Raw genomic sequence first — 26,540 nt, 5'->3', positions numbered from 1 at the left:
GTTTATTTATTTATGTGTTTAGGGAGAGAGGGTGTGTGCCTTGGCAGGCATGTGAAGACAGGAGGACAAATTTTGTGGGAATCAGCTCTCTCCTTCTACCACATGAGTCTCCAGCATTGAACTCAAGTTGTCAGGCTTGGCTGCAAGCCCTTTTACCTGGCTGGGTCATCTCATCTGCCAGCACCTGCTTTCTAAAAGTGAGGCTGGGCACAAGCAAAGGAATGCATGAAGCCTCGGAGGCGAGCAGAAAAGAAGCAGGAGAAAAAGGTAAGAGCTCCCATAACTCCCTGGCCCTAGGGTCACTGAGTTCCGCCTTCAGAGGCAAGGCTGACTTCCCCTTCCACAGAGGTTGTGGACCTGTAGGCCAAGTGCTGAACCTGAGTTCTCAGCCCACCGTTCCACTGCCTGAGGTTAGCAGTAAAGCCTTGGCTTGGGAAACTCTTCTCCTCCCCGTGGCAGAATATGAGGCTCACTCTAGATTCTGCCAGAATGGTTTCAGCTGAGAATGTCTGCAGGACTGGGCTGCACAGCAATCCCTGTTGTACCCTCCCCGTGTGCCTCACAGGACACAGGGAGAGGCAGGTCCGTGGCACCTAAAAGGAGAGACAGTGCAAGCACAAACTTGGTATACAATAGACATGGCTCCTCTCGGGAGATGCTGATTACCTGGCCTGCCTCTAACCTTCCAACCTCCCGACCCTCCAACCTTTTCATCCTTTGGTGCCCTAACCTGCCTTACGCTAAGAAAGGGGGCGTCAGCTGTGGAAGTCAGGAAAGGTGCCCAGCCCTTAGCCAGGAACACTGGATCACTTCCCCTTAATCAGCTCGAAGAGAGTCCCTTCACTTCTTTGGGCTTCAGTAGGCTCATCTGTGCAATGGGAGGAGAGGGAAAGACTGCAGTTAAAGGCTTCAATTTTCTAGGGGCTTAATTAAACCATGTCTGAGCAAGAGTAAGAGCCCGGTGCTTGGTGAACACCGCAGGAGAATCCGCCAAAGGAACGGAAGGCTCCTAGGCTGGAGGTTAATGTCAATGCTCTGGAGCACTGAACTCAACCTTCGGGGCGGGGTCCATGGCCGGTAGGCGATCCTCTCTGCAAATACCTCCAGCTATTTTGCTACTTCTAAACCTCCGCTAAGCCTCACAAAAGATCATTTCGGACTGCAGTCCAACACGGACGGAAAGCAGGAAAGCGATGAGGGTCTGCGAATCCAGCCTCTGGACTCCTGGAGCCAAAACGCCATCGGGGCAGGCTCGGACAGTCCCGGCCGCCTGCCGCGCGCCACCACCTGGTCAGGACATTATCCCCAGTTTCCCCCAGGAGAGTGATGGGCGCGGATGCACGGGCACAAGTATCCTTGCCACAGAGAGCTGGGAAGGCGGGAAGCCCTACCCCCCTGGTAAGCATCTTCCAACCTGCGGGAGGCCCTGCTTTATGGGCTCCGAGAGGGACCATGCGTGGGAGAATCTGATCCCAGTCACTTGGACCGGTTTTCTCGAGAGCATCACCAGCCCGGAAGGAGGCCGGCTGGCCTCGCAGCAGGCACTCATGGGGACGGATTCTGAGACGCTACGACAGTGGGATGGAGCGTGGGAGTCAGTTCCAGGAAAAAGCAGCTGGGGTTCGAAGGCTCCGGGACCCGCTAGGCGGAAACCCAGCGCTCCCAGACTACAGACGGATGGTGACTCCGTCCCACTCTCGACCTTGATCCGGGAAGGAACGGTTTTACCTATTTTTAAGTCCTTTTTCCCCCCTAAAAAATTAAGAGACTAAATCAAGTCTTAGAGGAAGGTGGCTGCGCAGGGTTGCCGCTAGGACCACTGTGACCCCATCTACAACACTACTGCTCGCGATTGGGAGCGAAGTTAGGAACTTCGGGACAGCCACCCACGAGCGCAGGAGGAGGGACTCGCTTCTCTTTTAACTTTGGGTGTTGGGGTCTCCACCAAGGGTCGGAGGTATGTCATCAGGGACGACCTGCGGGACTGCAGAGTGTCCGGGATTCCTTCGGTGAAAGTGGGTAGACAGGATCAGGAAAAAAAAGAGAGTGAGTTCACGTTGCGCGTGGCACCGGCTGGGCTTGGGCTCCGCGGGGACCTGCGCGCGGCCCCGCAGCTCTGCGTCCCGACCCGGATCGGAAGGACGCGGCGCGGGGCGAAGGTCCAGCACATCTAGAATGGCTCTCGGCCGGGAGACCCCAGATTCATGCAGAGCTGGCAGGTTCCTTCTTCTGGACACCCGCACCGCGACTCTCGGGTCTTCCCCCGCACGTGGAGGCGCGGCGGCCGCTGCGTCCTGACTGCGGCCGGAGGACGCGCGCCTGGCCCAGCCGAGGCTCTCCACGTCTCGCATAGACCCCCCGGGCGCTCCCCCAAGCTCAGCCATCCACCTTCTGCCCCTCGCCAAACTCGCCTTCCAGAGCCCGGACCTGGCCAGGGCAGTCTACGGACCCACGGAGCTAGTGGAAAGTTAGTCGCCACGCTGCAAAGCCCCCTCCCCTGGACAGGAACCCACACCCCGGCCCAATGCACCCACAGTGCTCCGAGGCTCCGGGTCCCCGCGGACCCCACCCAGCCATTTACCTGCTTCCACGGCGCGCCCAGGGCTTGGGCCAGCCAGTCGCACGATCCTATCCCCCGGAGCCGGAGCGGTTTCAGGTCCCCAGGCAGGAGCGGGAGCTGCGAACCGCCCCGAGCCGGGAAGCCGGCTCCGGGCACTGAGAACGAGTGAGCAAGCAGGAGGCTGGAGCCGCTGCGACTGCTGCCACGGCAGCCCCCACCCCCTGCGTCCCTCGGCCCCTCCCTCTTCCCTCCTCCCTCCTCTCTCCCTCTCCCTCCCACCTCCTTTCAGACCCTGCGATCGCGCTCGTTCCCTCGCTCTTTTTCCTGGCTTTCTCTCTGCCAGTTGCCTCCTTTAATTCCTTCTGCTCTCTTCTCACTTCCCTACTCTGCATCCACCCGTTTTCGTTCTTTTACCGTTTTTCCCGCTCCTTCTTTTCTGTAGCTCTTCCTTTTTTTTTACCCCTCTTTCTCTTCCCGGCTCCCCTTTTTTTCTTCCGACCAAGCGGTCAGCGTAGCCTCTGCCCCTGTTCTTTGAAGCCGCTCTGGCTGGGGAAGCCAGCTCACAATGGAAGGAATCAAGGAATATGCCCCCAAACTGAGCTTTTAACAAGCTGAGGACAAACACCCAGGGAAAGCAAGAGAAGCAAAGAACTCAATGTGCAGAACACGCTACTCTGAGCTGCACAGGGTAAAGTGCAAATATCCAGGCCCCAGAGCAAAAAGGTGCCATGCTATGGTCAACTCCAAAGGCTGGTCTTCAAACAGGGGACTCGATGGGGGCGGGAGGGGAGGGTGCATGTTAATGACAGGGTGTCAGAGGCCTGGCACTGCCCCCAGAGTCACCTGGAAGACTTCAATCTAATGTGACACCTTAGACTACACCACACAGTGCTTCTAGTGGGTCCTGTCCAGGTGGTGGGAACAACTGGCCATTGGGAATGTCACAGAAAACCCCAACTCCTCTCCAAGATGTGAGAGGCTCACTCCTGCTTCCCCGTTTGCAAGAAGTGGGGGTGGTGAGGTGTTTCCTTCCCTTGAAGTGAGGAGTCCCACACTTGGGAAAGGTGGCCTGTCCCTGGAAGGAGAATTTTGCCACTAAAGCAGGCAGATTATCTTTGACTTTGGGACAAGTCACTCAGTCCAGGCTCCTATGCATCCTGAGGAACAAACTCTTTCCCCAGGATCATCCCCTGTCATCTGCCCATTTCATTTCCCATTGACCCACAGCAGACAGTCCTGTTCTGGAAGCACCAGCCCAGGTTTCTACCAGGCCATCTTCATCCAGTAACTGCTGGGACCCCTGCAGGAATGGTGTGAGCAGAGATCTTTATATTGGGGTTTCAGGTCCCCAAACTCCATATCAGCCTCCCTGGCAGTTCTTTACCTCGGAATGTCAAGTTAAATGGATAAGTGATGTCACAGCCACTGCTCACAACATAGAAGCAGAGCTTGAGACAGGGTAAGGCACTTAGCCAACACCCGGGCACTCACACCCGCCAGAATGAGTCCCTCCTTAAATTCTACACCCCAGGAGCTTCCTGCCCCCTCTCTAGTGCTCTAGGTTCTCCTTTGTAGGACCAATATCTAGTTGATATATGAAGTTCCCCATCTGGCAGCGAGGAGACCAAATTGAGCATTGAAAAAAAGTCCCCAACTCCATAGCTCTAAGGTGTTTGAGTCTCACACTGGGAGGCCAGCTCCACTCACTATGACACTCAAAAGATCACTTGGTCCCTCCAGCCTCGGTTTCCCTGTTTGTAACACAGGATTGCTGACAGTACCACAAGCCTTCTGAGGATTAAACCAAAAGCCCATTTCCTGGAACAGTGAATGGTGGCACTGGGCCACTGTCTGCAGTTAATATTAACTTAATTAAAATTAAACTAGGATTGCACAGCATCCTCTGCACATTGGCTCTTGGATTCTGAGCTCCACCTCTACCTTGCCTCTCACTTGACTTCTGTGTGGTAGCTACCCATGTCTAAGTGGGCCCCTGGATTCACAGAGGTGGGTGGGTCTTTCTGGATAACCATTGTACTCAAGAACAACGCAAGCAGGCTGTCCTACACCTCTCGTTTCTTGGCTGCACTCACACACTGCCAGGCAGGAATCCTGTGTCTAAGGATTGTTGAGGGACAGGGGGTGGGTGCCTGGTTTTCTGCCATACTCTAAAAAGCTACACGGATCTATAAAGCTTGGCTTTCCCTGCCCAGATGGCAGGCCTCCAAGAACACATGTCACAACAGAGCCAGAAGCACTTTTAGCAAACATCTCTAGGAGTCAGCTCGGGGTCGGCCGGAACCCACAATCCATCATTCACTTGCCAGGAGAGCCTGCTTGCAGGAGGCTCTACAGTGCTTGGCCTGGCCCAACTTCTACAAGTTTATTTGGGAAGTTGTAACATCTAAGACTTTGCTACTCACCAAAGGGTAGAATCTAAAACAGAGTCCAGTTGCCACCCAAAAGCTTGCCCTCAGCTGAACGTGACGGAGATGAGCCTCGCCAGGCTGCCCTTGAACTTCTTCTGTAACTAAGGATGACCTTGAACTTCTGATCCTTTTGCCTCCACCTCCCAAGTGCTAGGATTCCAGGTGTATGACACCATGCCAGGTTTTACACAGTGCTGGGAATCAAACCCAGGACTTCATGCATGTTAGGCAAGCACTCTACCAACTGAGCCACACCCCCTAGTAGACACATGCACACAGTAGCTAAATCCATACACAGAAGCTTATATTCCACCTCAGAAAGGAGGGGAAAGGATGTCATGAGCTGACTGAGGGACCCAGAATCAGATCCCCCAATTCAGTCTTTGCACTGTCATCTGTCCTCTGGGGGCACAAGGATGTGCCTTTCTGCCTGAACAGGGCAGGAAGGGCAGAAGCCAGAACTCTTCTGGACAAGCTGGCATGACTCCTTCTTCCTGAAAATAAATCCCAGAAACAGGGGTGCCCACGGCCAAGAAAAGGGGCACTGTACCCTTTCCTAGCTGAGATGGCCCCTCATGCGTTCCCTCTCCTCAGTCCCTTTGCTAAGATCACCTTTCCTACAAAAACCCTCTCAAAACTCCAGGAGGGAGCCCACGGGGGACTCTCAGGGACATGTGGGACTGGCTGGGTAAAAGAAAGACCAGAACTTTGGGTTGGTTTGGGTTTTTTTTTAACTCTTCAGAGGGAACAGAACATGGCAGTGTGCAAGAACACTGGGGAAGGAGGCCTCTCTCCTCACCTGACTCTAGGGCAGTGGGGCTGTCACGTCTTACCCTCCTCAGATCTATCACAACCCTAGCCTAGGGCCTGACCTCATCACAAGAATAAGATATTTGCAGTAGGTTGAGCCAGTGAAATGGCTCAGTGGGTAAAGGTACTTGCTCTCATTTCTGGCAACCTAAGTCGTATCCCTGAGGCCCGCATGGCAGAAGGAGAGACCCAACTCCTGGAATCTGTGCTTTGGTCTCCATGTGTGTGCGATGATACAGTCACACATACATTAAATAAAAATGTATTTTTCGGGGTTGGGGATTTAGCTCAGTGGTAGAGCGCTTGCCTAGGAAGTGCAAGGCCCTGAGTTCAGTCCCCAGCTCCGAAAAAAAGAACCAAAAAAATGTATTTTTCTTAAAGTTTAAGTGCTTATAACATTAATGAAATACACATATAATATCACAACAATCCTATATAATAAGCATTATCATTTCCCTCTTTAAAGAAGGGAAACCGAGGCTACAAAAGCATGTTGCTCAAAGCCACAAAACCAATGGCAGACCTGAAATGGTGCTCATGCTTGCTTGCCATGGTGCCTTCTCCAACTGCAGGGCTCCAGGGTGGGGGCCAGAGTGTGGCCGACAAAGGTGTTCACCTTCTAAGGAGGTGGTCAGCTCTGGGAGCTGACTTCATGCACGTAACCCTGAGAAATTATCTCCTGTGGAAGCCACCCTGTGTTATAGAGAACCACAGGACCTCTAGTGACCGAGCCATTGGTGAGGTACAGAAAAGAAACCATTAAAGGAGCAGAATATAAGGTAACTCACCAGTGTCACATCTGCTCACAAGACACATGAGGTCACATACATCCCAGACTCGTACCAAACGGTAACTCAACAACCTACAACACCCCAAAATGCTCACACATGTCACGTAATTGATTTTCATACCCACTACGTACCAGTGAAGGGGCCATGAGATGTCTCAATAGGTAAAGGTGTTTGTGGCCAACCCTGACAAGCTGAGCTCAGTCTCTGAGTTCCACACAGGTGTAGCATGCCCTCTGCCCCTGCACACATATACCCAAAACAAGTCAAAAGAATTAACTCTTCAGAAAAAGAAAGAGTGACGTGAAGAATGCAGCCCACAGGCAGTGACTCTATGACAGTGGTCCTCTACCTGTGAGCCCCAAACCTTCCAGGTTTGACTTTTTCACAGGGGTTGCCTCAATCCATCTATGTTATGATTTGATTCATAACAGTAGCAAATTTAGTTACGAAGTAACAACAAAAGCATTTTCATGATTGAGGTTCATCACAACATAAGGAACTGATTAGAGGGTCACAACATTAGGAAGGGTGAGAACCCCGGGTTTGTGAGCTTTCATCAATCTGCCACCAATCAAAGGCTTAATTAACTTGCTTGTTTTTATTAAATGGTGTTCAATATTTAATAACTTTGGATATGGATTGAATATTTAAGAAGATTGGTGGAGAGCATTTGTGCCAATCACTTTGAATTGTGACTCATCTCTGAAACCAGCCGTGGATATGTCTTCACACTGGCCTCAGTTTCTTTAAATTATAGGTTATTGAGAAGCTTAAACTGAGGTTTAGGGCCAGCCTGGTCTTTACAGTGAGTTCCCAGCCATCCCTGACTACATAGCAAGACTCTATCTCAAACAAGTCAACAACAACAAAACTCTGAAGGTAAATAAGTAGCCAGGCGTAAGGGTGCAAGTCTGCAATCCTAGCACTCCGGAAGCAGAGGCAGGGGGATTTCTGTGAGTTTGAGACCCACCTGTCTACATATGGAGTTCCCTGCTGCCAAGGTGAGAGAGAGGGGGGGGGGAGAACCAAAGTCAAACTGAGTCTCTACCTTGCCTTCCTCTGTGTTTATCAGAAAAAGAAACACCCATTACCCTGTGAAAGGCCCTCTATTTTAAGACCTCAGTCTTCCCCAAAGTCACAGGTGACCTGGAAACAATTGATGTAGGAAAAATAATTTGTCTGAGACAAACTTTATCAAAAGTAGAAACACAGATTTCTGAGATTCTCTGTCTCTGTCTCTGTCTCTGTCTCTCTCTCCCTCTCTCCCTCTCTCCCTCTCTCCCTCTCTCCCTCCCCCTCCCCCCTCTTTTAATGAAGCAGGGCCTTATTATACAGCCCTGACTAGCCTGAAGCTCTCTATGTAGAACAGGCTGGCCTCAAGCACACAGAAATCTGCCTGCCTCTGCCTCCCCAGGGCTGCAATTAAAGGTGCACGCCACCATGCTGAGCTCAACCCTGGGTGGCTTCTTACAGAAATGAGAATCGGGTGTAAGACTCAGGTTTCAGAGATATCTCAGGGATTCTCACAAGTTGATGGGAGGAGGTGGGATTCTGGGCGTTGATAAAGAAACTAAACAGACCCGAATGTGAGGATTTTACAGTTTACAGGCGTCCCCGTGGCTGTGTTAATGGTGCTCTCTGGCTAATAAGTAATTATACAGCATGCTTTGTTAGAGGCAAAGTGAAATCACTGGAAATGGTCCTTATGCCACAGCAGGCTGCAACCCAGCAGGATGCAAACTGCTTACTCACAAAAGAGAGCAAATGCGCTCTCCATCAAATTACTCTTCTCGCTGACACACCTCTGTAACACTCCGATTTGCTTTGATTTGGGGTCCGGAGCCAATGTAAATGAACGCTGTCTAAAGAATAGTGTTGATCAAAAAAAAAAAAAAAAAACATAGGCAGAGTGGTCTCTGACTGAAACCAGCCTTCCTGCTTCTGGCTACTGTTCTCCTCTTATTTGCAACAGAAAAACTGCACTCTCTGCACACTGTCCTGTAGCAGATCCAGGGTCCTAGGGTGTCTGAGACCAACATAATCTTCCCATCTTCCATAACCTGCCAACCAGATATCCACAAGAAGGTGCGCCTCCCTACATCCCTGGGGGTCTGGGTCCCAGCTCTTACCTACGTTCTTTTCAGAGAAAAGATTTCCTGCTCTCCTTCAGGCTTTGAAAACACCAGTCTGATCCCTGAAAATCCCAAACACCAACAAGCTTTCCTTGGCCCCTAACAGACCAGCCAGCTTGCCTGTGTTTAAAACGATTGTGTGTGTGCGAGTGTTTTACCTGCAGAGATGTCTTGTACCACACGTGTGCCTGATGCCCACAGAGGCCAGACGAGAGTATCAATCCTCTGGAACGGGAATTACAGAGCTAGGAGCTGTCGTGTGAGTGCCGGAAACCAAACCCAGATCCTCTAGACAAGCAGCCAGCGTTCTGGACCTCTGAGTCATCTCTGCAGCCCCACCTTACCTTTTGCATGATTTATCCTGTTTTTGTTATTTATGTGTATATGTGCATGTGTCTGTGTGAGTATATGTGCAACATGTGGGGGTGGGGTACCTAAAGGGGCCAGAAGAGGGCATCAGATTGCTTGGCACTTGAACGCTAGTCCTCCAGACCGAGCAGCCAGAGCTCTTATCTGCTGAGTCATCTCTCCAGCCCCCAGTTGATTACCTTGACTAGAATTTCTCACTGGTGTTTATTTCCTTATGGTCTAACTAATCCTAATGCAGTGTGAAGTCATTTCAATATCCCCAGTACCTTGTACAATGTCTCCAGTACCTTGCACGATGTCACCTCTAATTATGGATGGATGTGTGCATGCCTGATGCCTGGATGGAGGAGTTGGATGGATGGATGCGAGTGGCTACCTGCAAGAAGGTCGAGTGCATACATAGATAGAAAGGTGTGTAAACAGACAGGATGTAAGTAAAGGCTCATGGGCTTCACTTCTGACCTCTTATCCTTTGACATGAGTCGAACAAAATATTAGAGGCAAGGTCATCTTATTTTACAAGAGTCTTATAATGACATTTATTCTCGGTCACTGGTTGTTCCCCCTCCCCCTTTTGGCACTTCTGTTTTGTTTTTAAGGGAGTGTCTTATGTAGTCCAGGCCAGGCTCAAACACTCCCTGAATTTCTGATCCCTGCCTCCACCTCCCATGTGCTGAGACTGTGTGTGCCACCATGCTGTGGGTAGAGGGCTTCGTGCATGCTAAGCAAGCATTCTGCCAACTGGGTCACATCCTCAGCCTCAAGTCAAATTTCAAAGACATTTGGCCATCCCTGTTTTGCAGATAAGGGGATTTGTCCGATAACACATTTTCATCTGATGAACACTTAAGAAATTCCTTCTGTGTTCTAGGCTCTCTGCTGGCTGTATAGACAGAAGCCAAACCTCTGAGTCAGCTCAGGGGGTTCTGGAAGTCCTGCCTTCTCCAGCACAGCCAGCAGTCTCTCTGCAGCTACCGAGAGACTTTGAGGAAAGCACACTCTCCTTGGGAGGATATCCAGGAGAACTTACAAGCCGCTTGACCTCCCATAGCCTCAAGTATGTGGGGTGTCAGCTCAATTCGCATTCATGGAACAATCCATTCTCCTCTTCTTCAGCCTCCTCTGCACCCTGCCCTGCTCTACACTATGTCTCTCCATCAAAGTTGAAAAGAAAATGAACCATATGTGCCTGGACAGAGCTTCACAGACACAGGGCTGTGTTTTGTCCACCATTCTCCATCAGTCTCCAAAGTTCTCGGGAGCAAAACAGGTAGATGCTGCGGGCGAGCTGGCTGCATTGCAGGTCCCACTCGGTCTGTGCCCGTGCTACCTCTCTATCCAGAATGCCTTCTATCCTCTTTGGCCTGTCAGTTACTCATGCAGGCAGACTGAGCTCGGGGATGTGGTCCAGGGGAGGTCTTCCGTGAAGCCCTGAGGTTGCACGGAACATTCTCCCATAATCCTTCTGGATCCTGTGCGCCGGCCTGGGCTCCCACTGGCCACGCCTTCTGTGTTTCTCTGTGTGTCTGCTCCTTGCACCTCGCTTTGAGCATCTTGAAGACAGGACACTGTACGCTATTCATCTTCATACCCTCGGCTCCTTGGCAAGAAGTCTGGAGCAGAAAAAGCACTCTGTAAAGATCTGTCAAGTTGAACTAAACAAGCACAAAGTAGATGCAGATTGGAGCGCACAGAACCTGATTGCTGATTCATTTGGTCATTTGGCAAACATTGACGGAGTACCGAGGGTATGCCAAGCCCCGTCCTGGGCGCTGGAGATCCAGTGCTCAGCCACACAGACAGAAATGAAGACGAAATGACCTGTGTCAAGTACACAAGTCAGAATTTTTAGCAGGCTAGTTACGTGGTGGGGAGAGCCCATATGAAAACTGTTTAAATCTCTGATTTGGGTTGGAGAAAAAAAATGGCTCAGTTAGTAAAATGCTTGTCGCGCAAATTCAAGGACCAGAGTCCAGTACCCAGCACCCACATCTTAAGACAAAACAAAACAAGGCATTGTAAAGCCAGCACTGGGAAAAGCAGACACAGGCAGACCCCTGGGACTCACTGGCCACCTTCATAGCCAAATACGAAAGTTCTGGATGAAAGTGGGAGATCCTGTCTTTAAAAACCAAGCTGAAGTGCGACTGAGAGAGATACACTGGCCACACACACACACACACACACACACACACACATACACAAACACACACGTGTGCGCGCTCGAGCGTGCATGAACATGTACATATACACACGAACATGTACACACATACACATATTTAAAAATAGCTAAATTTTAACAGTAACTATTGTTTAAGTCTAGTCAGGTAATGTAGGGTCTCCAGCTCACTGGTCTCTCTGCCTCAAGAACATAATAGATACATGCTCTAGTCTCCCATGGGGTATGTCGGGATATATTTATGCAGGGTCGTCTGAAATTCCCTAAGCATTTTAAAATCTCAATAATTTGCCTAGAAGTGCTCTGCAAACAGCATTAAGTATTTCGGGGCTTAGAAAATCCTTCACAATTGCACAAAATTCATTTGTATTTAAGATCCCAAGATAAATAAAAAATTGAAGTCCAATCAACTTTCAATTCAGTTGAAATTCAATTGAATTTCATTTAAATGCCATTTATAGACTTCTCTGATCATTCTCTCTCTCCTATCCCACTCCCAACGTTACCCTGAACACACTTCAACGGTCAGCGCTGAAGAAAATAAAGATTAATAAGACATGATCTTGATCTTCAAGGAGCTCCCCGGGGTAGCATGAGAGACCTATTGTCACACATGATCTTAGAAGACACTGCAAGCAGCTACCCATACACAAGGTACTGTGGGAGCACCAAGGCCACCACGCTCACTTTGTCTGCAGAGGCGTCAAGGACTAAAGCCTGAGCAGAGCTCGAACCAGTGGGTTTGGCCAACAATGCCAATCTGGAAGAGGCAGAGAGGCAAGTGCCTCACACCCGGAGAGTGCAGGCAGCAACCCGGAGGCAGCTGAGGCAGAATGTGACTGCAGAAAGGGGTAGCAAGACCGCAGGCTGAGCGAGGCTCTGACAGTGAAGGATATTGAATGATAACAAGGTAGGATTTTATCTTGGAGATAATGGAGAATGTTATTAAAGCTTAAAGGTTTTAAAATTTATGATGCCCTTATGTATATATTATACATACGAACATATATTATAATACCTGTCAGAAATGGATAAAGGCTAGTACTCCCTGCCTTTATGAAGTGTTTACCCTAGTCAGGTGAGCTATGAGGTAGGCATCTCCTAAGCAGTGTCACATTTTAACTTCACAACAACCCTAGGAGGGAGATGTCATGACACCCATTTTACAGATGAGCCAGTAGAGGGACAGCATGGGTGTCTAAAGCCTCCCAGAGGGTTTGCGTCAGACCTGAATGCAGGCAAGGCTGACCCCAGAGTCATGAACTTAACCTCAATGCTATTGCCACAGATTCTACAAACAAGGAGCCCCTTCCTGGGTCAGAAGTTCACATCAGAGGCTGGAGGAACGGCTCGGCAGTTAAGGTCTCGTGTACTGCTCTTGCAGAGAACCTGGGTTTGGCTTCCAGCACCCATTTACAGCAGCCTATAATCTCAGCTCCAGGGGCTCTGACGCCCTCTTCTGGCCTTCTTGGGCACCTGCACTCCCCTGCACCAATAATTTTTAAAAGAGTTCACATTAGGGCTGGAGAGATGGCTCAGTGGTTAAGAGCACCCGACTGCTCTTCCAGAGGTCCTGAGTTCAATTCCCAGCAACCACATGGTGGCTCACAACCATCTGTAAAGAGATCCGATTCCCTCTTCTGGTGTATCTGAAGACAGCTACAGTGTACTTATATATAATAAATGAATAAATTTTAAAAAAAAGAGTTCACATTAGTCTTTTTAGACAGTAGAGATTTAAATAGTAAAAGGGGGGTTGGGGATTTAGCTCAGCGGTAGAGCGCTTGCCTAGCAAGTGCAAGGCCCTGGGTTCGGTCCCCAGCTCCGAGAAAAAAAAAAGAAAAGAAAAGAAAAAATAAATAGTAAAAGGTTCATATTCTTTAACACAATATGAGATTTAAAAAAACAAATATCAAATAATCAGCAATCTACTCAGAGATGCATGTATGAGGATGGTGGTTTCAATGTGATTTAGAACAAGGGAAAGTTGAGAGCAGCCAAAATAACCCCATTAGGAGAAGGTTCCTTATAAGTGATGACATTTAATGTAACTATTAAGAGGACTATTGCAGGGCTGGCTGGGGATATGACTCAGCTAGTGTATGCTTGCTTACAATGCAAAAAGTCCTGGGACCCATCCCCAGTACTACGTGAAACCGGGCATGGTGGTACACACCTGTTATCCTAGCTCTGAGGAGAGAGGCAAGAAAGATAACCATTACAGGGCTGGAGAGATGGCAGTGGTTTAGAGCACTGACTGCTCTTCCAGAGGACTTAGGTTAAATTCCCAGCGTGTCCTGGGCCTCTCACAACCATCTGTAACTCCAGTTCCAAGGGATCCAACACCCTCGTCTGGTCTCTCAGGACACTGCATTCATGTGGTGTATAAACATGCATGCAAGCAAAACACTCATATATCTAAAATTAAAATAAATAAAAAACTTTAAGATGAGCATTGTATAGAATAGAGAAGTATGTTTATATGATTCCAACTTTGACAAAAATAAACACACACACTAAAAAGAAATATATAAAAATGTTTAAATATAATGGGCAACAGTGTCTGTGAAAGGGAGGTTAAAATGGTGTTTCTCTTACACACACTTCAAATTTTCTATATCTGACCATCTCTTTCTTAACAAAAATATGAAATCTTGTGAGACTGAAAGGTCAGTAGACAAAAGTGCTTGCCACCAAGCTTGACGACCTGAATTCAATCCCCAGAACCACCTGCATTGTAACAGAAAGGACAGGTTAGTTGTCCTCTGATTTCCACATACATACTGTAGTGTGTACTCATAAACACACACACACACACACACACACTGAACACTATATACCACACCACATGCACATCGTATACCACACACCACACACACAACCCACACATGCTACACACAGACACACCACACACACATAATACACTCACACTAAATAAACAAGTGTTTAAAATTAAATACATGAATTAAATTCACCCTTTAAATTGATTACAGTTTCTATTAGCTGGGTCAGCCTGGGCAGTGGCACATGTATTAGCCACTTGACCCTAGGGAGCATGAAGAGCAACATGTTAACTGGCCCAGCGCTCATAACAGGCAAGGGTCCATGTTCAGATCATTCCATGTAATCATTGTCACTCATAGGCCCAGAGACTCATAGACCCAGAGACAGCAGACTATCAACTCATGTTCTGGTTTTGGTTTGGGTTTGGGTTTGGGTTTGGTTTTGGGTTTGGGTTTAGAATTGATTTTTGGTTTTTGGTTTTGGTTTTGAGACAGTGTCTCACTGTGTACCCCTAGCTGGTTTGGAACTTGCTCTGTAGACCAGGTTGATCTTTAATTCACAGAGATCCACCTGCCTCTGCCTCCCAAGTGCTGAGATTAAAGGCAACTAATTAATCTTCAAATTGCAAATGTCTCTCTTAAGCCAGGCGTGAGCTGAGCGTGTGTGCCTGTGACCCTAGTGTTGTAAAACACAGATAAGCAGGTCAGAGAATCATGTCACCCACCCTAGCTGAAATGCCAAACCTGAGGCTCAGTAAGAAATTCTGTCTCAGGAGACTAAGACAGGGGTGATAGGAAAAGGACCCCGAGCTCTTCCACTGGCCTCGCAGCTCACACACACGCATATATAACCGGTCCCTATTCTCAGATGGGTTAGCACATTTGTCAGGGATCATCATGGCAGCTCATTAGCCTACCACTGCTAATCCTTCAGGGGAGGTAAGAGGGACAGGAGAAGAAAGACCATTCCAGAACTTGGGAGGAACCCACTGTCTGGTTAAAAGCTGAAACTTACTATCAGATGGCCAAGTCCTCTCAGAGGAATTAGAGTTAAAGCTAATAACCCAATTTGGAATAATTTAAAGCTCTTTTTAGGGAAGTTTTTTTGACTCAATTGGGTTCATTATGCATGGGTTTAATGTGTAACAATTTGTTCTTGAAAGCTAACATTATTGTTGGCAATAAAGATAGGAAGTGGAAATAAGTTTCCAATATGTAAAGCAGATTTATTTCTCGACTCGTGTGGACCTGTTCCGGGTCTCTGCTTGTGAATCACGCCGGGCTCCCGCAATAGGCTGCTGTCCGTGCGGCTGGTTATGATAAATGGCCTGTAATTGTGAATCTGATATTGGTTTTCAATATTGAATTTATCATTCTGTCCTCTTAACAGATATTAAATACTTTTAAGAATTTATCCATTTGCCTGATCCATCCGTGATTTTTCAATATGTAAAATTTATTATTTTCCTAGTTTTTTGAGATTTTAACAGGCCGACAACATCATTAATAACCCTGAATAATGGAACTGACCTCTTTTAAACCCTGTTCCCTTCCACTAATCCATAGCATTCAGATTGAATCAGAATGTATTCAGTTTAGGGGCTCGAGAAGAAAGGGACTGTGGCAGAGTGGGGTGTCTGGTTTGAAACTCAGCTGCTGCAGGGCTGGCAACAATGTCATGGCCCCACCTTTTCACCTCAGGGCCCTGGCAGATGGAGCCAGGTCCCTGTGAGTGCCTGCGAGGCAGCCTCCCCCTCCCCTCCCATTGGACAGGCTCACCCAGCAGCCTCCTTCCAACAACTGCCTCAGTTTCTTCCCAGCTGGTGATGGATGATCATAATAACAGCACTAGTCTGACTCCCTGGCAGAGAGTACTTGGTGAATTAATGAAAGCTTGCAGGCTGCACACACAGGGAGTCCCTCCAGGACAGCAGGCATTGCTGTCCCTGGAACTTGCATCAAGCTTGGTAAGGAAGGAGTGCTTCTTCATGCTACTGAGACAGTGCAAAAGAAAGCCTAAAGAAAGTAGGCTTCCGGGCTGGAGATGCAGCTCAGACTAGAGTGTTCGCCTAGCATGTGTGAGGCCGTGGCTGTGAGCCCAATCCCCAGCAATGCATAATCCAGGCATGGTGGCACATACACACTATCCCAGTACTGTAGCACAAGGGGAGTGTCAGGCCTCGCCACAGTTACATATCCTGAGCTGTGTGAGATACTGTCTTAGATTAGGCCAGGGCAGGTAGGGAGAAAAGAAAAGGAAAGGAAAAAAAAAGAACTCAGGCTTTATGTTAGAGAACAAGGCTGTGGGTAACCACAGCAGCAAAGCTAGACTTAACCTCCATTGGTTCAGTATGCTTAAGGCCACCTATGCACATTGCCACCAGAGGAGCAGAGTTAGCTCAGAGTCAGAATCTCTCGCTGCTCTTGATCTGCTTTTACATTTGCTGACTCCAGAGAACTCTTGGAGGCAAAAGGCCCCCTGGCTACCAGTTTGAGAGGTCCTCAACACAGAGCCCACAAAGACACGAACACAGAACCAAGAGTACAAGCATAGAAACAAAGGACCTTAGGACAGGACAGACAAGTGAACAGACAGTCTGGGAGGTCCAGCTGAGTTTCCTGGCCTTGCATAAGGGATGTGAGGGCAGCATCTCCAGTGACTCCCAGAGAGAGGAGCAGTCCCGGCTGCCTCAACCTTGAACATTGAAAGTCCATTCCGTTTCCCTCCCAGGAGGTCCGATTTCATATTCCTGCTGCCATTGATTGACTTTCAGTCCAATGAAAATCAGTTTCCTTGACATTTTTGTCCATTTAAGGACTATAAGCCAAGAGCAAACCCTTCAGAAAAATCAGAGCCTGTCAATAGGATGACCAAGAGATAATGTATTTCCAAAGAACTCCTGAGTTAAGTACCCAGTGGCTTCTTCTAAAACCAGAAGCCAAGAGGTCATCTGTTTCCAGACACAAATCACTAGGCAATGTCTGGTACCCATATACATGTATATGGAGACACATATACATGAATATGCATGCACGCACACTGGGGGGGTGTGGAGGGAGGTGGGGGGATATTCCACCTCAGAACCTTTGCCACCCATCCTCCCTCTATGCTGTACATCACCGGCTAACAACATCTTGGAGGTCAGCCCTGAAAAATACAGGTCACTTGTAGCTTTCAGACATTTTCGTACCTGGGGACTACTGTAGGGACACATAAAAACTTATACAATGCTATCTCTGCCCTCAGGGAGGACCAGCGATGGCCCTGTGCTTCTAAATCAGTTATTGAACACTTACTGCATGCCTGGCACTGTGCCCGATGACGAAAAGAACACAGGAAAGAACACCACACCCAGTTCTTTCCCAGGAGCTTACCTCATCCCAGAGGGATCCTGATACTGAGCGCAGTGGGTCATGTGATGTGTTGGGATGTGGCAGAAGCGGTAAGTATAGCGGATCGGAAAGGATCAATGCAGGTGCAGGTGATTGCGGTAAGCCATTAAAAGCACCGTGAGTAAAGAATGGCTGGGGACAGATGGGGGCCAAGCTAGGCTGCCTGCATGTGGGCATGGGTATGTGTGCTAGGAACTACTGTGTGTGCGTGTGTCTGTGTGTCTGTGTGTCTGTGTGTGTATCTATATCTGGTATATATATATACATATATATATACATATATATATATATGCGTGTGTGTGTGTGGTGTGAGTGTGTGTGTGGTGTGTGTATGTGAGTGTGTGGGTCTGTGATGCTATGTGTGTGTGTGTTTGTGGGGGGGTGTGAGTGTGTGTGAGTGTGTGTGTGAAAGTGTGAGTGTATGTGTGAGAGTGTGAGTGTGTGAGAGTGTGTGTGTGTGAGTGTAAGTGTGTGTGTGAGAGAGAGAGTGTGTGTGAGAGAGAGTATATGAGAGAGTGTGAATGTGGTGTGTGTGTATTTGTGATGCTATGTGTGTGTTTGTGGGGGGGTGTCTGGTGTGTGTGTGTGTGTGTGTGTGTGTATGTGTGTGTGTGTGAGTGTGTGTGTGTGGTGTTTGTATAGACCAAAGACAGCCTTGATTGATCAATGCCACCATTTTTTCTACTTCTGAGACAGGATTTTTCACTGACCTGAAGTTTCCCAAGTAGACCTGCTAACTGGCCAACAAGCCCCAGGGGCCCTCCTGCTTCTGCCTCCTTGGTGCTACATTTAAGCTTATACCAAGATGCCTAGTTTGTTTTATGTAGTTCTGGGATCAAACTCATATCCTGAGGTTTACAAGGCAAATACTTCATGAGCTGAACTATCTCCCCATCTCTCACCTTTCTGTTTTAAACACAAGGTCTCACACTGTAGCTCAGGCTGGCCATTTGAATTCAACGCAAACCTCCTGCCTCAGCCTCCCAAGTTCTGGAATGATAGATGTGAGCCAACACACTCACTGAGGAATTGCTATCTTTTTCATATATTCTCTTAAATATCTGCCTTTCCTCTGGCACTCGCCTTTCTAAAGAGTAAGCATCAATGGTGCCTACCTAGCTCTGCACTCAGCATCTGTTACCACAAGTACCCTCCCAGCCACTCTGCCAAGAAGACACAGTTTGCCCTTCTACAGAAGAGGAGCCCAGCGTTCGAAGGGTGAATCAGTCAATCACGGGTGCATAAGAAAGAACTCTTGGAAACAAAAAGAGTTCCAAGAAAGGCAAGCCTGACTGGGCTCTAGAAAGCAAAGTAAGGGAGTGGGGAGAGCTGTTCCATTAGCTGTCATGGCCAGCACAGCAAAGCAGCATGGACCACACTGGTTTAGACATGGTCTCCTCTGAGTTTGGTTGGGAGGACGTGTCCCAGCTGACTTCTGCCTGACGGCTGCTCCTTTATAACAAATACCGGTGCTGTTGAGAACTCAGGGCTGGTCCTGCAGCAGCTGAAGTCTCCACTGGGGCCCCCTGTCCTTCATCCAGGTCAAGATGAGCTCAGAGAAGTAGGTGCTCAGAGCTGGGCTATGTCCTCTTCCAAGGTAAGGAACCCCACCCCCACAAGCCAGGAAACGCAAATCTCCTCAGTACTTAAGTGGATCCTGTTTAAGCCAAAATCAATGTAATTAAAATAATAAGAAATAAAACCAAAGGGTACCCCCCACTGTACTTAATTATGGGCAAGATGAGGAAAAGAAAAAACCTCTGGTGTGGGTTATTGACAAGCCACAGTCCTGAAGTGGGACAAGGTGGGGAGGGGAGAGTGGAGAGGAGGGGAGGGAAGGGAAGGAGGGAAAAGAAGAACAGAAGAAGAGGTGAGAGGAAGAGAGGAACGGTGGAAGGGAAAGAGAAAGAGGAAGAGAAGGAAGGAGGGAAAGCCCAGTAGATGGCTGTCTCAGCAGATAAATGTACTTGCTGCACAAGCCAAGAGAGCTGAGTTAAAGCTCCAGAACACACACACACGCACACACACGAGCACACACACATGCACACACGCACGCACACCATTCACACATATACGAACCTATACACACAACTTTGTTTAATTTAAAAAGCAAAGGTGCCAGTATTGCTTCTTTAAAGCCTCTTTTTGAACAAAGAAGTCTGATCAGGAACCAAGGCTCTTGGGGAAGCCCATTCATTCTGAATGCTGTGCTGGAGATAAAGACTTGGGAAGCCCTAGTCACTGGAACCACCCCCACCCCCCCAGGACTCCCTGGTTGTCTTCCAACAGCTTTCCCAGGAAGAAGAGAGAACATATAAAATGCTGCAGTCCAGTGTGCTGGAGGAGGAAGCTGCCCTCAGTGAACATTAGCACACATCATAAAGCACCTTAAATTTTTTAAACCCCTTGGCACACCAAAGGGAGGGGGTTCACCTCATGATTATTGTTACTTGTCATAGCTGTTATTATAAAGGAGTATCCTGAGCCAGCTGGACTCAGGCCTGGAGATAGACACAGACCCCTTTCCTCACTTAGTCTCAACAGGTGGCCCAGCAGGTGGCCTAGCAGGTAACCCCAACAGGTGGCCCCAGCAGGTGGCCCCAACCCTACTGCCCTGCTGTTTTTTTGCTTTCTCCTGATATCTTCAGATCTTCTGGAGTCTACTCTGGGTTTTTGGCCTCTATAACCCTAGTCAGGGCTCAGAGAACAGGACAGAAGACAGAAACAGACATGAACAGCCAGGGTCCTGTGGCAGCATCAGAGCAAGCAAAGGGCATACATGCAGCTTTTCTTGACAGTTAAGACATTAACCACTTCCCCTAACCTCACCCCTCTGCAACACCGGGTCCTTTTTCTATCATATCTCCTCACTCTGCACTTTGCAAATCCTTCCAGGACTTTAAAACCAAGAGTCCAGCCAGCAATGGTGATGCGCACCTTTTATCCCAGTGCTGGCCTTGTACTTACAGTATCAAGTTCCAGGGCAGCCAGGGATACACAGAGAAACTCTGTCTCAAGAAACAAAACAAACAAACAAGATTCCTGGCACCCACACATATACAAAGATGATACACAGCATCACACAGTGCAGGGTGGAGATGGGAGTTTGGGGGAGAATCACTGCAGCTCCATAGCCAGCCAGAATAGTCAATATCACACTGTGGGGAGTGGAGACAGGGGGATTGCTGGAGCTCCCTAGCAGCCAAAATAGACAAATTGGCAAGAGTCAGGTTCATTGAGAGACCCAGTCTCAGGGGGTTGGGGATTTAGCTCAGTTGGTAGAGCGCTTGCCTAGGAGGCGCAAGGCCCTGGGTTCGGTCCCCAGCTCCGAAAAAAAGAACCAAAAAAAAAAAAAAAAAAAAAAAGAGAGAGACCCAGTCTCAAAAGATAAAGTAAACCCCTCTCAACCAAAAAAAGCCCAGGAACAGATGGGTTTAGTGCTGAATTCTATCAGACCTTCATAGAAGACCTAACACCAATACTCTGCAAACTATTCCACAAAATAGAAACAGAAGGAACACTACACAATTTGTTCTATGAAGCCACAATTACACTTATACCTAAACCACACAAAGACCCAACAAAGAAAGAGAACTTCAGACCAATTTCCCTTATGAATATCGACGCCAAAATACTTAATTAGATTCTCTCAAACAGACTCTAAGAACATATCAAAACGATCATCCATCATGATCAAGTAAGCTTCACCCCAGGGATACAGGGATGGTTCAATATATGAAAATCCATCAACATAATTCACTATATAAACAAACACAAAGAAAAAAACCACATGATCATCTCATTAGACGCTGAGAAAACATTTGACAAAATTTAGCACCCCTTCATAATAAAAGTCTTGGAGAGATCAGGAATTAAAGGCCCATACCTAAACATAGTAAAAGCAATATACAGCAAACTAGTAGCCAACACCAAGCTAAATGGAGAGAAACTTGAAGCAATACTACTAAAATCAAAAACTAGACAAGGAGGGGTTGGGGATTTAGCTCAGTGGTAGAGCGCTTCCCTAGCAAATGCAAGGCCCTGGATTCGGTCCCCAGCTCCGAAAAAAAAGAAAAAGAAAAAAAAAAAAAACTAGACAAGGCTGCCCACACTCTCCCTACCTATTCAATATAGTACTTGAAGTCCTTGACAGAGCAATTAGACAACAAAAAGAGGTCAAAGGGATACAAATTAGAAAGAAGTCAAAATATCACTATTTGCAGATGATATGATAGTATACTTAAGTGACCCCCAAAATTCCACCAGAGAACTTGTACAGCTGATAAACAACTTCAGCCAAGTGGCTAAATATAAGATTAACTCAAACAAATCAGTAGCCTTCCTATGCTCAAAGGATAAACAAGCTGAAAAAGAAATTAGGAAAATAACACCCTTCACAATAGTCACAAATAATATAAAAAACTTGGTGTGACTCTAATCAAACAAGTGAAAGATCTGTATGACAAGAATGTCAAGTCTCTGAAGAAAGAAATTGAAGAAGATCTCAGAAGATGGAAAGATCTCTCATGCTCATGGATTGGTAGGATTAATATAGTAAAAATGGCCATTTTACCAAAAGTGATCTACAGATTCAGTGAAATCCCCATCAAAATTCCAAGTCAATTCTTCACAGGGTTAGAAAGAACAATTTACAAAGTCATTTAGAATAACAAAAAAACCTAAGATAGCAAAAAACATTCTCAACAATAAAAGAACTTCCAGGGAAATCACTATCCCTGACCTCAAGCTGTATTACAGAGCAATGGTGATAAAATTTGTATGGTATTGGTACAGAGACAGTTCTATCAATGGAATACAACTGAAGACTCAAAAATGAACCCACACATCTATGGTCACTTGATCTTTGACAAAGGAGCTAAAACCATCCAGTGGAAACAAGGCAGCATTTTCAACAAATGGTGCTGCTTCAACTGGTGATCAGCATGCAGAAGAATGCAAATTTATTCATCTTTATCTCATTATACAAAGCTCAAGTCCAAGTGAATCAAGGATAAAACCAGATACACTGAAACTAATACAAGAGAAAGTGGGGAAGAGCCTCGGATGCATGAGCACGGGGGGGGGGAGAATTTCTTGAACAGAACACCATGGCTTATGCTCTAAGATCAAGAATCAACAAATGGGACCTCATAAAGCTGCAAAGCTTCTGTAAGGCAAATGACACTGACATTAGGACAAATGGCAACCAACAGATTGGGAAAAGATCTTTACCAATCCTTCATCTGGTAGAGGGCTAATATCCAATACATACAAAGAACTCAAGAAATTAGACTCCAGAGAACCAAATTACTCTATTAAAAATGGGGTACAAGCTAAACAAAGAATCCTCAACTGAGGAATATTGAATGGCTGAGAAGTACCTAAAGAAATGTTTGACATCGAAGCACCTAGAATCATCCTGAAATTCTACCTCATATCAGTCAGAATGACTAAGATCAAAAACTCAAGTGACAGCAGATGCTGGCAAAGACGTGGAGAAAGAAGAATATTCCTACAGTGCTGGTGAGATTGCAAACTGGTACAACCACTCTGGAAATCAGTCTGGCAGTTTCTCAGAGAATTGGACATAGTCTTACATGAAGACCAAGCTATATCACTCCTGGGCATATACCCAAAAGATGCTCCAACATACAACAAAGACACGTGCTCCACTATGTTCACAACAGCTTTATTTATAATAGTCAGAAGCTGGAAAGAACCCAGATGTCCCTCAACTGAAGAATGGATACAAAAAATGTGGTGCATTTACACAATGGAGTACTACTCAGCTAAAAAACAATGACTTCATGAAATTCTTAAACAAATGGATAGAACTAGAAAATATCATATCCTGATAAATCCTGAGTGAGGAAATGCAATCACAAAAGAACACACATGACATGCACTCACTGATAAGTGGATATTAGCCCAAAAGTTCAAAATACTCAAGATACAACTCACAGACAACATGAAGCTCAAGAAGAAGGAAGACCAAAGTGTGGATGCTTTAGACCTTCTTAGAAGGGGGAACAAACATACACACAGGAGGCAATATGGAGGCAAAGTGTGGAGCAGAGACTGAAGGAAAGGCCATCCAGAGACTGCCACCCATAGAGTATCCATCCCATATACACAGATCAAAACCAGACAATATTGCAGATGCCAAGAAGTGCATACTGACAGGAGCCTGATATAGCTGTCTCCTGAGAGGCTTAGCCAGAGCCTAACAAACACAGAGGCAGATGCTCACAGCCAACCATTGGACTCAGAATGGGGGTCCCCAATGGAGGAGTTAGAGAAAGGACTGAAGGAGCTAAAAGGATATGTAACCCCATAAGAAGAACAACAATATCAACCAACCAGAGCTCCCAGGGACTAAACCACCATCCCAAGAATACACAGGGATGGACCTATGGCTCCAGCTGCATATGTAGCAGAGGATGGCCTTGTTGGGCATCAATGGGAGAAGAGGCCCTTGGTTCTGTCAAGGCTGGATGCCCCATTATAAGAGAATGTCAAGGTGGGGAAGTGGAAGGGAATGGATGGGTGAGTGGGGGATCACCCTAATAGAAGCAGAGGGAGGGGAGATGGGATATCAGGTTTCTGGAGGGGAAACTGGAAAAGGGAATAACATTCAAAATGTAAATTTAAAAATTCAATAAAAGAAAAAATGAAAAAAAGATAAAATAAACCCCAGTATATAGTTCATGTCTCAAATTCCAGCTTTCAGGAGGCAGAGGTAGGCAGATCCAGGTAGATTCAAGGCTAACCTGGCCTACAGAGTAAATTCCAGGTCAGACAGGGATGTATAATGAGACCCTGTCTCAGTCAATCAATCAATCAATCAATCAATCAATCAATAAAACAGAGAGTGGTTGGGGAAGATACCTGATGCTCACCTTTGGCTTTCATACATATGCATATAAAAGTGCACTTGCACATATGCCCACATGTGTGCACATTCCTCCACAATGGAATTCAGGGGCTAAGAATGAAGCTCAGTTCATAAAGTATTTGCCTAACATCCACTAGGCCCTGGGTTCGATTCTGGGAACCAAAACACCAAGAATGGTGACACACACCTGTAAGCTCAGCATTCAGGAGGTGGAGGCAGGAGGGTCAGAAGCTCAAATTCCTCCTTGGTTATGTAGTAAGGTCAGGATGGGCCTGGGCCACATGACGCCTTGTCAAAGGAGGAAGGGAGGGAGGGAAGAACCAAGACTACACCATAGTCAGTTTTATCCACACATAACTCTGGAACACTAAAGCACTGACGAGAGACCACGGACATCTAAGACATGCACAAATATTATACATAAAAAGCAGCTCCTCCACATACTGGTACTTTTTCTACTGCAGTTCTTTGAGATGAAGTAAAGGCATAGATTTCAGCAGAGTGACTTTTTATAGACTGGGGGTGGGAGGGCAGCAGCAGGTACACGTTCGTCGCTTTTGAACCAACAGACTAGATGCAAATGAGTGAATCGCTTTCAAGGTGATTGGCTGTCTGAGCTTCCTTGTCATAACAGAGCAGGCTCAGTGGATGTGACTCTTATCCTCCTGAGTCCGGAGGAGAAGATAAAAGACTAACATTGCTACCAGTGAATAATGAGGTGCTGGCTTTATCAGGGAATGTAAGGTCATCACCGAGCCCAGCCAGCACCCTGGATATGTGTGTTCCACCACTCTGTATAATGCGAGCCTGCATGCCGGGGAGAGCCGGAATGGCCCCGTGTGTAAATCAGCCATTTTGAAAGGCTGTACCTTTTACCGCACTGATGCCCCTCTTCAATAGACACGGTCTCTTTTCTATCTGACCTGCATTTTGATGACAATCTGATGGAAGGGATAGCCAGAAAGACTGTCCAAAGTACGTCTGAAACTAGACAGCGGGGGAAATGTAGAGTCGCAGCTGCCAACCATGGGCATGAGCTCCTCAGAGCCACTTCTAAAACAAGCTGTCCGTCAAATAAGTGAGCCAGCCTCAGTTTCCAGAGTGACTTCTCTGTGCCAAGCACTCACAAGGCCAACTCCTTCCAAAGCTGAGAGGAAGGCATGCTATATACATCAGGAAAGCTCTGTAAGAGAAAAGCGAAGAGGGGAACCAAGGTGTATTCTAGGACACTGCACAGGATGGACAGTGTTTAAAAGATAAAAATTAGTTTGAAAACAGTTACTCTCCTACATCACCCCTGGCCTGGAACATGCAGATTTGATTTTCTTGTGGCTATTTGTGTCATGGTTGTTGTTGTTGTTGTTACAAGGTCTCACATAGCCCAGGCTGCCCCTCAAATTCTCTGTGTAGCCAAGGATAGCTTTAGACTCCTTCTGCTTCTCTTTCCCTAGGGCTGGGATGACTGACATGTACCACCATGTGCAATTTCATTCAGGTGGCGCCCAGGATGGAACCCAGAGCTTTGTGCACACTAAGCAAGCAATCTATCAAGGTTTCTGCAAAAGAGAAGACCTAACGAGAAGTAGCAGAAAAACAAAATCTTATCTACTTCATTTTCAATGTACAAGCACACCACTAAACACGTTTTTACTGAACACCCCTATACCAGGCACAGCTCCAGAGTCTAAGTCCTGGGAGCAGTGGACAGAACAAGGTCCTTCCTTCTGGGGTCTTGTGCCTGATAGGAGGACAGATAATAAGTAAACTCTCCTGCTATTCTTTTGTAAGAAGATGACATCTGTGCAGTAAATTCTGGGCCCTGACTGCTCGGGTCAGAGCCACCTTTGTGGTCGCTACACACAGAAACTTGGGAATTATTAAACACAGAATTATTTCACACTTGTCACTCCATGTCTTCTTCTGTGAACTAAGATAAAACTGACAAAACCTAATCCACAGAATTGCTATTCAGATTAGTTCCATACTGGAGAGTATTTAGAACACCATCAGCTCTACCATGCATGTGTGATTATGTGTGTGATTGTGCGTGTGTGAGTGTGTGTGTGTATGTGTGTGTGATTGTGGGTGTGATTGTGGATGTGATTGTGTGTGTGTGTATGTGTGTGTGTGTGTGTGTGTTAGTTTGGGTTTTACTGCTGTGAATAGACACCATGATGAATACAACTCTTTTTTTAATTT

General features: G+C 47.1%; 1 protein-coding gene across 25 annotated transcripts in view; it reads right to left on the bottom strand.

Moving 5' to 3' along the window:
- Window positions 1–2,783, bottom strand: part of Megf11 (multiple EGF-like-domains 11) — a 325,661-nt gene extending 322,878 nt beyond the window's left edge. For 13 of the 25 annotated variants that reach the window (XM_039082447.2, XM_063266407.1, XM_039082446.2 and 10 more), the window contains exon 1: window positions 2,582–2,770. The gene's annotated coding sequence lies outside the window, so the exon portion shown is untranslated. Of the gene's footprint in view, window positions 1–2,581 lie in introns of all 25 variants that reach the window. The other 12 variants (XR_005488258.2, XR_005488259.2, XR_010054415.1 and 9 more) reach the window with 3 other exon arrangements.
- Between the last annotated feature and the right edge of the window lie 23,757 nt (window positions 2,784–26,540).

Source organism: Rattus norvegicus, chromosome 8 (genome assembly GCF_036323735.1).
Source record: "Rattus norvegicus strain BN/NHsdMcwi chromosome 8, GRCr8, whole genome shotgun sequence".
Classification (NCBI taxonomy): domain Eukaryota; kingdom Metazoa; phylum Chordata; class Mammalia; order Rodentia; family Muridae; genus Rattus; species Rattus norvegicus.
This window is presented reverse-complemented; position numbering and strand designations above follow the sequence as displayed.